The 12,402-nt window shown below is 40.8% G+C and overlaps 1 protein-coding gene across 2 annotated transcripts in view; it reads left to right on the top strand.

Annotated features, from left to right (window-relative positions):
• Positions 1–7,062: 7,062 nt before the first annotated feature.
• Positions 7,063–12,402, top strand: part of LOC123963870 — a 9,205-nt gene continuing 3,865 nt past the window's right edge. The window contains exon 1 of one of the 2 annotated variants that reach the window (XM_046040965.1): positions 7,063–7,190. The gene's annotated coding sequence lies outside the window, so the exon portion shown is untranslated. Of the gene's footprint in view, positions 7,510–12,402 lie in introns of both variants that reach the window. The other variant, XM_046040957.1, reaches the window with a different exon arrangement.

The raw sequence follows: 12,402 nt of genomic DNA, 5'->3' as shown, positions 1-12,402 counted from the left end.
GCAGAAAGTCTCCTCTCTACAATCATGATTACCCTCCCTTCCACAGGAGGGCGCTATGACTCTGCACTGAGTGGAGATCTCTGTACAGTAGCTTCCCTCAGAGGGATCCTTTGACAGATATCTGTGTCAGACATTGAGGCCTCAAAGTGGCCCATGGAGGCCCATGGGTGGAGCTGCTACATACTACACATACAAGAGTCCAGTTTTTTCCATGAGTCATGACACCGTATCAATACACAGAATTAGAAATAAACTGATCAGGTTTGTCATACCAGAGACGCTGTAGCAGGAAGAATGCAGGACTATGACTGGGTTTTATGAGGGGGCCAGGATTGATTTATGAGCGTTGCTTCTCAACTGTCAACTACGATGTTGTATGACAACGTGACTCTTCAGACATCAGACAGTCTGACTCCGTTGAAGCCTTTAATGCAAACTTAAAACTCATCTTTTCTCCTTCAGTAAGTTGCTTATTCTTTGATTATTTCAGGCCTTGTATCTGTTAACACTCTCCTTCCAGGGGGTCGGTCTCAATCTCATTGAATCTATTAAGTCAGGAATTATAGTCAAGAGTCCTGTTGGTGCCTCTCTCCAGATGTTTTGGATCTGGATTCCCGTCCTCCAGGAGATTCAACCTCATCTCTCTCTCCCTCTTTTGTGTGTTTGTTTCTTTTAATCCTATCCATGTGACTGGTGTGCTTGAGTTTTACCTCCTGTGTGTTTATGTCACCTGTCCTCTAAATGGTGGTGGAGGTTGTGTGGCTCAGATCTGTATGGCGACACCTGGAAGTTGCTCAACGTCCTCCTGGATCTATATTCTTCTATAATTTTGTCATCTGACAGTCAATACTGTGATTTTACTATGTTGGTCTATCCCGTACACATCTTCACATGTCTGTCCGTCATGGAAAAAGCCCCCCCCCCCCCCTTGCTGATCCTGAGGATTCTTCCATTTTGTCCTGTTAAAAGTTTTGTTTGGAGAGTTCTTACTGATTTGAATTAAGGGTGTGCTGTACAGATTGTAAAGCGCCCTGATCCAAATTTGTGATATTGAGGTATATAAACCAAAACTGACTTGACTTGACATAAATATGCAAACACTTCTTGATAAGGTATCAAACCTGCACTGACATGGCAGATACATACAGGACTGGATGATATGACTTAAAACCCATCATAAAACCATGACGAACTGTCATATTGATAAAAACATTTGCATAAAAAAATTGTTTTAATACATTACTGCTTGATATTAGCTTTCTTGTGGGGACTCATTCTACACTTCTGACTGTGGACTGATTGGTTTCTTAAACTTCTGGCTAGATGTCATTGCTGAATCTATTCTAATTTTAGTTAAATAGGAGACAGACCATGCATTTACCAAATATTTAGGTAAGACATTCATTGCAGTAAATTGATAATTGCTGGGTAATACTTGTAAGCACTATATAAAAATGTAATAAATGGTGTTTACATATTATAAATTAGTTACAAGCAGATATAAGGACAGTATTTGAAGAAGAACAGTATTTGTCGACATAATTTTGAAATATAAATATTTAATATCATTACATTTGTTTTTTACTATATATATATATATATATATATATATATATATATATATATATATATGGTTCAGGGCGGCACGGTGGTGTCACTTATATCTGCTTAGAAATGCATTATAGTGTGTTAGAAACCATTTTTAAATGTTTAAATACTGTTTACAATTATTGAAAAGGGGGACAGAAAGTTATGTGTTGCCATTTACAGAATTTGGTATTATCCTGCACTAACAAACATACATACAACAATTCAAACATACACATGCAGCGCCCCACACACACACACACACACACACACACACACACACACACACACACAATCCTACAGGAGTGACAGATGGAGAGGGGAACAGGGGCTTGTACAACTGTCCGATGCCTCCATTGTGCAGTAGGTGTGCTGTAAGTCTATCCTCTACTAATTGCCAGAGCAGTTCAAACACAAAGTCTGCCTCTGAAATCCAATCCTGCAGGGTGTTGTACAGTGAGTAAAGTTTACAATGTGTAACATTTTTCCTCTGGTAAAAAAAGGGACAAAACGTGACTTATGGTAGAGCGTGGATGACGGGATGTCGAGTAGAGGGAGAGGACACTGGGGTGGATAAGTGCAAATAATGCAGAGGGAGGTTTGGATTGTGTTGGGGAGAAGGAAGACGTAACTGTAACTAGATCATTCACTATTTAGGCTGCATGTCTAATCCAGTAGCATCTGGACTGCAACGAATCTGTGGCAAGTGAATGAAAGTGTAGTCGCTGTAGGTGGATTGAGTCCTGTAACGAGACACTGAGGGGGGACAGATAAGGCGGCGAAGAAGAGTGATTGAGAGGTGATCTGGGGAGAGAGAGAGCGAGGTGCTGTAAGAGGAGAGGGATCGGCGGTACAGACGATGTAAACAAGACGAGCAGAGTGTGTGCATACGGTGACGGCTCTATGGCGGCGTCTGAAGCTGTTTCAAAAACTGACAATGACCCCGCTTCTACACGAACATCACACATAACACAAATCTAAACTGACAGACTTGGAACAGGGCAGACTGCCAGGTAATACCAGCGCCAGTCTGCATTTTGCACCCATTCAAACCTGTTTCTCATTAAGCATTAAACAGAATTACCAAAACTAAGTCCTCCATTCCCCTAATGAGGTCTTGCAGCCCTGATGCTCACATACTCCCTCTCCCTCCCAATGGTGAACATTCCATACACTAATTTCAGTTTCACACAGGAAAGACTTGTAGACGCATGTGTTGTTTGTTTGTCAGAGCGGACATGCGTGCGTGTGTGCATGTGTGCATACTTTCCTCGGTGTACACGTATGCTTTTTGAGTGTTTATGTGTGGTCTGGCTCCAGACCCTGTCACTCATCCCCTTTGACCTTTAGTAAGCTGTGAAATTAAATTTCAGGCTTGGGTTGCTTTTTCTGCACAATCCTACACCTGTGCCAAATATGTCCGAGGGGAAGTTGGACAGCAGCTAAAGCGCTTTAGCCAGGGATGTCTAAGACAAACTATGAGCCAGCCAGACTACTAGACAAACAGACCAGATCAGCGTCCAACCTCCCTGTGAATGACCTTAATTTTGACCCTTTACCTCTTTACCACCATGACCGGCGACTGTGGCATTTCCAGGAGGTTTCGGTTAATTGGCTCAGATTGCGCAGAGAGCAGCATTATGCCTGAAATTGGAAACATATGCAGCTATACCTCAGTCCGTATGTGTGTGTGGTAATGGAGGTGATGGTGGTACTGCTCTCAGTGGAGAAAGGTTTGAATTTAGGGGAAAGGAGGAGGAGGGAGCAGAGTTTAGCAGGCTAAGGGCATGATGGAAGGAACAATAAAAAGAACTGAAAATCAGTTGAAGGAGGTAAAAGAAAGAAGACAGAGAGAATCATAGGGTGTGAAGATGGAAGAGGAGACGATGCAAGGCTGACACAGGGTACCTTGGGGAGGTCGAGCATCCGTAATTGAGGTCTGACGTCTGATTTAGTGGCTCAAGTGCGGACGGACAGACTGTTAGCTTTGCCCTGACAGCTCAGCTCAGCTATTTGCAATAATTGCCATAATAGCTACCTTCCAATTACGCTCAGATATGAGTTTCAAATGAAGGAGGATGTCCAACGCGAAAGCAGTAAGTTGATGACTGACGGCGCGGCTTGTGGGAAAGATTTCATCAGAGGATTTGAAGGTAGTAAAAGTGACATCTGGAAGCCTTAAAACGTCTCAGTGTTTTTTTTTATAGAAAAATTAGAGTCAGTTGATGATGTCAGGATTCAAAAATGTGGATCATGAACAGAACAAAATAAGTAGAAAATTATTAGAAAATAAGTAGAAAATTATTCTGTTGAAACTTACTGCCATGAGACAGAGTGAAAAAAGGCTTTGCAAGTTCCTCATGTACAAGGCATGACTGTAAAAAAGATCTGTTTTGTTTTTATGGGGCTTGAATAACAATCTGAAAATGTTGTCTGTCAAAAACACAAATCCCCAAAGGAAAAACAGAAATCTGTTGCAATATATTGTGACTTAATTTTAAATGCTTTTGGTGAGTCTGGGATTTAGGAAACCCTTTATTGTGACATGTTGGTGTGACAGCATGAAGAAAAACTTTTTCTGTACATAAAGGTCCTTAAATAAACCTCTGTATGTTCTTGTAGTTGCGGTTAGTTGTGCATGTCTGAATGTATGCGTGTGTGTGTGTGTGTGTGTGTTAAAGAGTGAGAGCAAGAGGGCAAGAGCCTAAGAAAAGGACATTTGCGCTTCCCTGCCCTTTCAGTCGTCATCCTTGTTTGACCGCCACTTCTGTCCACACTTAGCTAACAACTTTCCCTTGCTCTCTTTCTCTCACTCTCAACTCTCACTGATGCACCCTGAGGCGGAAATATCTGAGTGCATGCAGGGCAAGTTCAGACGAAGAAGGCGATAGAGAGAATGGTGGGAGGGTTGCAAAGGATTTCAAGTGACTGACACTAAATGCCAAGAGCGATGAACGCTGCAAGGGATACAGGTATGTGTGTGTGTGTGTGTGTTGGGCTAGTTAATGGTAAAGAGGATCTGGTGGAAGATTCCCCCGAAATCAAATTGTGGTGCTGCGGGTGGGTTTGGTAAAGAGAAACAGAACGATTTGAGAAAGACGGTGTAGACAGTACGTGTGTGTGATCATGTGTTTGCGCAATCAGTCAACGGGTGCAAGTAAATCAACGCTCCCTTCCATCTGAGTGTATTGACAGTGTTAAATGTCTCCGTCCATGAGTGAAGACCGCACTTTAGTCTGCCTCTCCATACAGAAGTGACCCGTTTTAGCGGCTTTGAGTTTGAAAAACCTCTTTTCATGATCCCCCTTCTCTTTCTGTGTCTCCTCTCCGGTCCCTATCTCTCCCATCCCCAAACTCTTTCATGAGCAGTCTCTCAGGGGCAGGGTTGTAACATAACCCTCCTCTCCTTTGTCTCCATTCTTTTCCTTATCCTTTCATCTTTTTAAACATTCAGGGGGAAAGGGGTTTGGTGAGATGGAAACCACTACTTGGTAAAGGAAAGAAAGAGATAGCATGTGAGACAGAACGAGAGAGACGGGGTGGGAGGCGGGAGGAGGGGAGCGGCAGAGTCTTCCCCCCCTCAGCTCATCCGCCACTTTATGGCTCTCCTTTTCAACAAGGCCATTCAAGGTGGGGAGGCTCAGTGGACGCGGTGTTCTCGTGGGTCAATAGCAGTGGACCCTCGTCTGGTCTGTATGGGGACGACTTATCTGCTCTGAGGACCCGTTGAACTGTCAGTCGGCCTTGTGTGTCCTCCATTGTGTCTCCTTTGGGCCTTCGCCGACTTTCCCCCAAAGACCTGTGAGTGGACAGAGCAGCCAGTCACCAGCTCTTGTTTCAATCCTTTCAACTCTACAGGAGTCCTGAAACCACTGCGTAACAACCCAACCAACATATACAGAAGAAGTAATATTTAATAAAATGACACTGCAGCATTTTACCGTAAACATTTACGAAACTTACATCTTCAATGTAGGAAAATATTACACCTAGAGGACACATCCATTTTCTGAGCTTACACAATCATTTAATTTTCCTGTTTAAAAATGCATTAAACACAGTTATGGACAGTCAAAGGATACACATGCCATTTTTTCATTCAAGTAATTGATAGCAAAAAATGTGCTAAAAAAGTTACTGTAAAAGATTTGGAGCCCAAACACGCAGGCAAGTAGCTTTCAGTTTCCTTTATGGAAAGTAATTTTAAAAAATCACTGTTGACATCTAAGAGGAGGCGGCACATGAGCCGAAGACACTGATATTAGAGGTAAATTCTTTATAAAACATTTGTTTCCCAGCCGGCATTATGTTACCTTTTTTTTGCCTACGTAGAAGGGTTGTCAGGCCCGTAAATATGAGGTTATTCCAGGATGCAGTATTTATAAATGACAGCAGGTTGGGGTGACAGGGGTCAGGGCTGGGATTCAGGGGGCCCCATACCGTATCCATAGGCCTAGGGCCCACAAATAAGTGAATCCACCCCTGTTAAAATGTATGTGTTAAATTAAGGATATATTGCATGATTAAAAAGATCAAGCAGTCTGCTTGCCAGAGTACACAACATCTTTCAGAACCATTTTTCCTTTTTAGATTTTGAAACATGTATGCTTGTAGCTTGTGAGTCATCTGTATTTTTACTGTTGTAAACCATTCTGTAGATGACACAACATCCATATTTTAGATCCTGTGTCCATCATCAAGATCCAAATTATCCGGTAAACAGGAAGCAATCTGAATACATAATCTTCAGGTCTGTTTGTGTCAATTGAGATTGTGTTGCACCCTGCAGACTAACTCCAGTTTCCCTATAGCGTGTTGGTAAAAAATTTGCATAACACATTCACTCTGCGTGGATCCATGCCAACATACCATTGCTGGTAGGCTAACGTAATTTATCAAAAAGTTGTTTTCTTGGGAAGCATGGGGCGTTGATGAAAAAAAGGGGAGGGACGCGGAGTAAGGTTAAAAAAGATCACTGTCACGCACATGTGAAGACACACGCCAGACCATCTTTATTTGAATGTATCAAATCAAGCTAGCAAGGAAATGTGACTTTTTTGCAAATTTTGCACACTAAATCCTGTATTACGGTTTTATTTTATATGCATCTGTTTAAAAAAAAAAAAAAAAAAGACTCTTGGAGACATCTGCTTTAACAGATGTTACTCGTTGAATGCTGTAGGTCTCTTTTCAATACACTAACCTCCTGAGGAAAAAAAAACTTCGACCTGTCTTTGCGCTTCTCAGGAGAAACCGGAGTCGTTAACTGTGTCAAGCTAGCAGTGGGCAAACAATAACTTGTGCCGGAAGTGGCTTGTTCTGTCTTTGAAAATAAAAGCACCCCTGCTAGTGAAACGTTGCATCACAATAAAGATTTCTCCAAGGGGATTTTATTTTGAAAATCACAACCAGAAGTTGTAACTCTAACTCGTGCTGACTTAACTTTTTGTCCGACTTTACGCGTTTCAGGCGGAGTTCAGATCTTAAAACATTTGACCAACTTCTTCACCTCTCCACTCCTTCGTTCACATATTTGATCTGAGAGTCCATTTGCCTGTCCTGCCTTGGAGGAGTAACAACTCATGGAATATCTAAAGACTGTGGCAAGTTTACATTTTTAATACTTTTCTGGACTTATTGCATACTGCCACCAGTGGAAGCGCACCCAGGACAGGAGGGTTTTCTGGTTTGTAACTGCTTTACTTTCCTATCCCCCCTCCTCCTCATCGTTATTTTGGGGGGCACATGCAATGTCACGGACTATTAAAAGAAGAAAGAAATGTTTGTGCTTAGTTTTTTGGCTACCGTGAGAAGGTGTTTTTTGAGTTTATTTTTTTAAACCAGTTGAGCAACTGGCGACAGGACTCTATAATCAATGTGGTGTCAGCTGGAAGGACGCGGGGTCCGGATCTCACCTAAACGGTATGGCTTTAAATCACATATAGACCTTAAACTGTCCACTTTAAAAAGTGTTTTAATAACATACAATGTGTATGAATTAATATACGTTATTAATTTAGTTCTGTATTGAGTCAGTTAGAAAGACGACAAGTTACATAAAGTGAGTAAGAAACCCCTATGTTATTTAATTAGGTCAGTTGATCAATATGTGCTTATTTGGCTAGCCTACATGTAAGTTGTGTATTTTGTATCTATCCTATTATCTTATTTGTGAATGAGCTCACTAATTTACCCAGCCTACATTCATGCATGCAATAGCAATATAAATGATACTGTTTGAAAAAAAATCAGTGTCATTTTAAGTTTGACTTCTTTCATTTTTGCAGCCAAACATTTAGCCTTTGCTCCTTGCACAATACACTTTGAACAAGCCAGTGCTAAGTAGCCTACTTGAAATTTTTATTTTCCTTGGCAGTCCTGCAGTTGTACCCTATTCCACCTTATGTTTTCATTGGCAGTCAGTTGAGGTGAGATCTACTGAATCCAAACCCGCAGGTAGATCACACAGGTCGTAATATAAAACATAACAGCTGATGTCTTAATCTGATATTGCTTAAAGATCAGAAGCTGAAAAGGCTCTGTGGGTGGTTTTTATGTGGCAAGTTCAAGTATAATAATCATTTAAAATATTAATTAATTCAGTATTACAGCTTTTATGTCTAATATAGATCAAATTTCACTTGCAAAAGGTTTCATCACACTGTAATATGTGATGCCAGGCCTTTAAAACATTTAAGACATTTGGATGCTATTTTATTGCATCACTACATGTACAGTACCTCATCAGCAGTGTGTATTGTCATCCTGGGTGTGTGAAAGAGAACGTAAGATCTCCAAGGGATCTGGGAGAGAGGTCACTGATAGAGCCATTCATGTGGAGCTAAGGTGAGGAGGCTGGATCTTGCAGTCTGAGCGCGGTATGAAACAATCACAGACCTGGAATTAATGGTCTGTTTGCACAGTGGGACAGGAAGGCGTTGTAAATGAGCACACGTGAGGGCCAAGGCTTCTACTCTTCTCTTACTGAGAGAGAAGGGAAGAGGGAGAGAGGACAAACACTTAACCTGCATGTGTTGTCACTGTCACACGGTGTCACAGTCACTTCTCTTGTCGGTGTTTGTAATGGTCACATTCGGATGCATTTCAGACAGCTTAGTCAGACCCAACCTGTCTTTATGGAAAAGTCCTCCGATCAGCCAGCCTCAAGACATCTTCCACCCCGGTCTCTCTTTGGGTTACACAACTTCAAAGAGGCAGGATTAAGACGGGACGTGGCCTGGTCCTAACACTAACACAGAATGCATTATCTCTCTGTCAGATGGACGCTTCTGACATTAGCCACACTTGAGGGGGGGATTACTTTGTTAAAAGGCTAATAGCACAGTAGCCACTGCCAGGTGTGGAGCTACTTTATGGCATCTATTTCCTGGGGAGGATATCGCAGCCAGAGGCCCCCTGTACTATAATTCCCCCTGATACCTCTTTCACTCATGGTGTCTCATCTGGATTAAACCCCCGCTGTTCACACTGGCAGAACTCACAACAGAAGTCAGACCAATTTGCCAGGTGCCATATTCACTAAAGAAACATTTAGCTGTATTGTTTTTTCCGTTTGTTCATTTTTCTGTTTCAGAGCAAAGCCTCTGTAGAAGCTGGACGCCACCAAAGTGGTTTGACCCGTGTGTTTTATGTGTTTTGAAAGTGAGTTTATTATTTAAATAATCATAATGATAATAACAGTTGTTAGATCTGCAACGCATAGTCATTTAATCAATTAATCGGTCAACGGAAAAATAATCGGCAACTTTTTGGATTATCGATTAACTGTTTTTTTTTACGGCGAAAATGTTACATTTTCTTTGGCTCGACCCTCTCCAATGTGAGAATTGCTGTGTTTCCTTGTCTTACATTATAGTATGTGTAATTTATTCAGGTTTTAGACTGTTGGTTGAACAAAGTAAGAAATTTAAAAACATCGCCTTGGACTTTACGAAATTGTGATGAGTGTTTTTTTTCTGGATATTTTGATATTTTATAGACCACTGATTAAACCATCAATCAAGAAAAACATTTGTAGATTAATGAATTAAAAGAAAATTTAAATAATCATTAGCTGCAGACCTAATCATTTTAAACAGCCTTGATACCTAAAATGTAGCTCACGGTGCTTTACAATAAGAAAAACAGGGCAATGGTTAAATAGAAACAGTCAATGATAATAGTAAATTAGGTTAAATACAAGAATAACATCAGCAACAGTAAAAACAAATTAAATACTGAATGCTGGTTCAGAGGGAGGAAAACACTGCATGTTAAAGGACTCATTGAAAGTGAAGAAGATCTGTTTCACTTAAAAATGTTCTCTGAGGTCGTCTCCCTGATATCCTTCGGGAATGTTACATTATTGCACAGTTTGGAAGACGAGTTTAAAAAGGTGTCTTGTGACTGTGTTTCTGAACATCTAACAAACCCACTCTGGTGGATCTGAGGAAAAATAAGGGCACATAAAGCAACATGGAACGTTGTCAGCTATTTAATTAATATACAATCTAGAGGACGTCATAATTAATGCTAAATGATAGTTTAGTCTGTTAAGTCATGTTTAGTCTGTTTATTCATGGGTTTTTGCTACATGGGTTTTTGCTTGATGACGTGGTCGCTCTCTGTGTGTTTGTTTAGGCCCTGTCCCGTGGTTTCAGGGTATTCTTCCTGGGCTCATTTGGAAAAAATTCAGGCGATGGAGATTAGGAATAACATGAGTGGGGTTTTACTTTCTAAGTGAGGTTTTTGATTTAGAGAGAGTGGCATTTTTGTTATGTGTGTTCGTCTGGGGGGTAGGGGATTGGAGTGCTAGGGCCTGCTCCAGAGGGCGGAAGAACGTCGTGGACCTTGTGTAGCCTTGCAGGGAGCACAAATGATGCGTGTCATTGTAGCAAATGGAGCATGGTGATGAAGTGCTGCTGCTGCTGTTTTACAAAGAAACCACTTAGAGAGTCTGCTTGCCTGCCTTCTGTGTGGCGTCTGAGTGCTCCAAGAAAGCCCTTAAGAAGCATGTAGTTCTTCTAAAACAGACACACATAATACAGATCCTCCAGATTTGTCCTAGATATTCACCCTGTAGCACCTCCTCTCCACAGCTGGCTAATTTTAAATGATCTTCTCCTCCAATCAGAGTCACCAGACTGCGTTCACCTTAGTTTTTTGCTTTAATTGCTCTCCGCTGGCCTCTCCATGTTTGAGCCCCGTTCACTGTTTGCTTTCATCACACAAAACACCTGGGTTAATTTAGCAGGCCCTGGTGCGTTGATCAGTAGCCAGAGAAAACAGGAAGCTCAACGCACTTTGATGTTTTTTATCGCCAGCATGACAGGCAGGCACTACAAGCGCCCGAGGGGACTGCATGACTGATGTGTCGACCAAACCTTGCTGTTTCTCGGAGGCTCCAGGGTGTGGCCCCCGCTGAGTACAGGTCCTGTCACTGAAAGGGTTTTTGTTTTGTCAAACATTCACACAAACTCGCTGATGGCCATTGATGATGCATCCGTTCAGTCACACACCAACAAACTTGCCACAACCAAACAAACACAAACAGTCAGACATCCACTTCTTTGCACTTTCTGTATTTTCTGTTTCCCTGCGTGTTCCCCCCCCCTTAGCTGGAAGCCAGTAAAGCTGCATCACTGACATTCTGATCATTCCACCTATTTTAACTCTTTCCGAGTGACCTCCTCCTTCCTCCTTCTATCTTTCTTTCTTTACAACGAACTGATGTTCCCCCCTGTGTAGGCTTCTGTATACTGGTTGAATGATATCCCACTGCACATGCCACATGAATGAGTGAATGGAATATTTTTAGTCACAGGTGAACATTACTTTGAAACACAAATGAATCAACTCTACTTGACTCATGATTTATGTTTCATTCAAGTAATGTCAGACATGACAAACGCATATACCTGAGTGGACTTGTCAGACTATGTTTACATTGGGTTTACATAAGGGAGGGTTTTATTTGAGATTTGTACATTTCTGTTGGTTAACCATTATTATAATGATATTGAATACATCACCATTTAACATAGCATCTGACTAATTAAGGGAAAATTATTTAACTTTATAAGTTTAAGTTATAAATAAGACAAACTGGAGAGATCTGGCAACATGTGAGTATCATTCACTCTAGCATGCAATTTTATCTCCAAGAGAAAGTTTATTGTGCAACCTTTTAAAATGTTGTTTGGTGTAACTATAACGTTTTGTATTAAAAATAAAATGTCTCATTTGATATCATTTAATTTAAATCCATTAAACGCACTAAGCACGCGACTAAGAACATCTATTTTCTTTTATAATGTGAATCAATCAATTAATTGTTGGTTTGTACTAGGTATGTTATGTTCTTGTTGTTGTATTATGTATGTGTGTTTCTGGTCCCCCTTGAAAACGAGATGCTGCATCTGTAATAAACTAAATTTAATTGAATTTAACAATATTGTAAATGTCCATCTAATCTCCCAGAGACCAAAGTGATGCCTTCAAATGTTGTGTTTTGTCTGACTAACAATCGAAACCCCAATAATATTAAATTTATCATAAGAGAAAAGCAGTAAATGTTCACATTTGAGAAGCTGAAAGTATCAAATTTGCAGCATATCTACACAAACATTTACTTGAATTTGTTAAATACATGATTTTTTTTGTCGATCGACTAATTGTTGCAGCTCCAAAACAAACTTGCATGGCGCTTCTTAATTACATACTATGCTGATTTTGAGATTGTAGATTTTACCTACTGCTACTACTGCATTACTCTAGCCCTAAGAGCCCTAAGATTTTTATCTGCAGTATTTGTTT

This window comes from Micropterus dolomieu, linkage group LG02 (genome assembly GCF_021292245.1).
Source record: "Micropterus dolomieu isolate WLL.071019.BEF.003 ecotype Adirondacks linkage group LG02, ASM2129224v1, whole genome shotgun sequence".
In the NCBI taxonomy this organism is placed as follows: Eukaryota; Metazoa; Chordata; class Actinopteri; order Centrarchiformes; family Centrarchidae; genus Micropterus; species Micropterus dolomieu.
The sequence above is the reverse complement of the archived record's forward strand: the minus strand, read 5'-3'. Positions and strand labels throughout refer to the sequence as shown.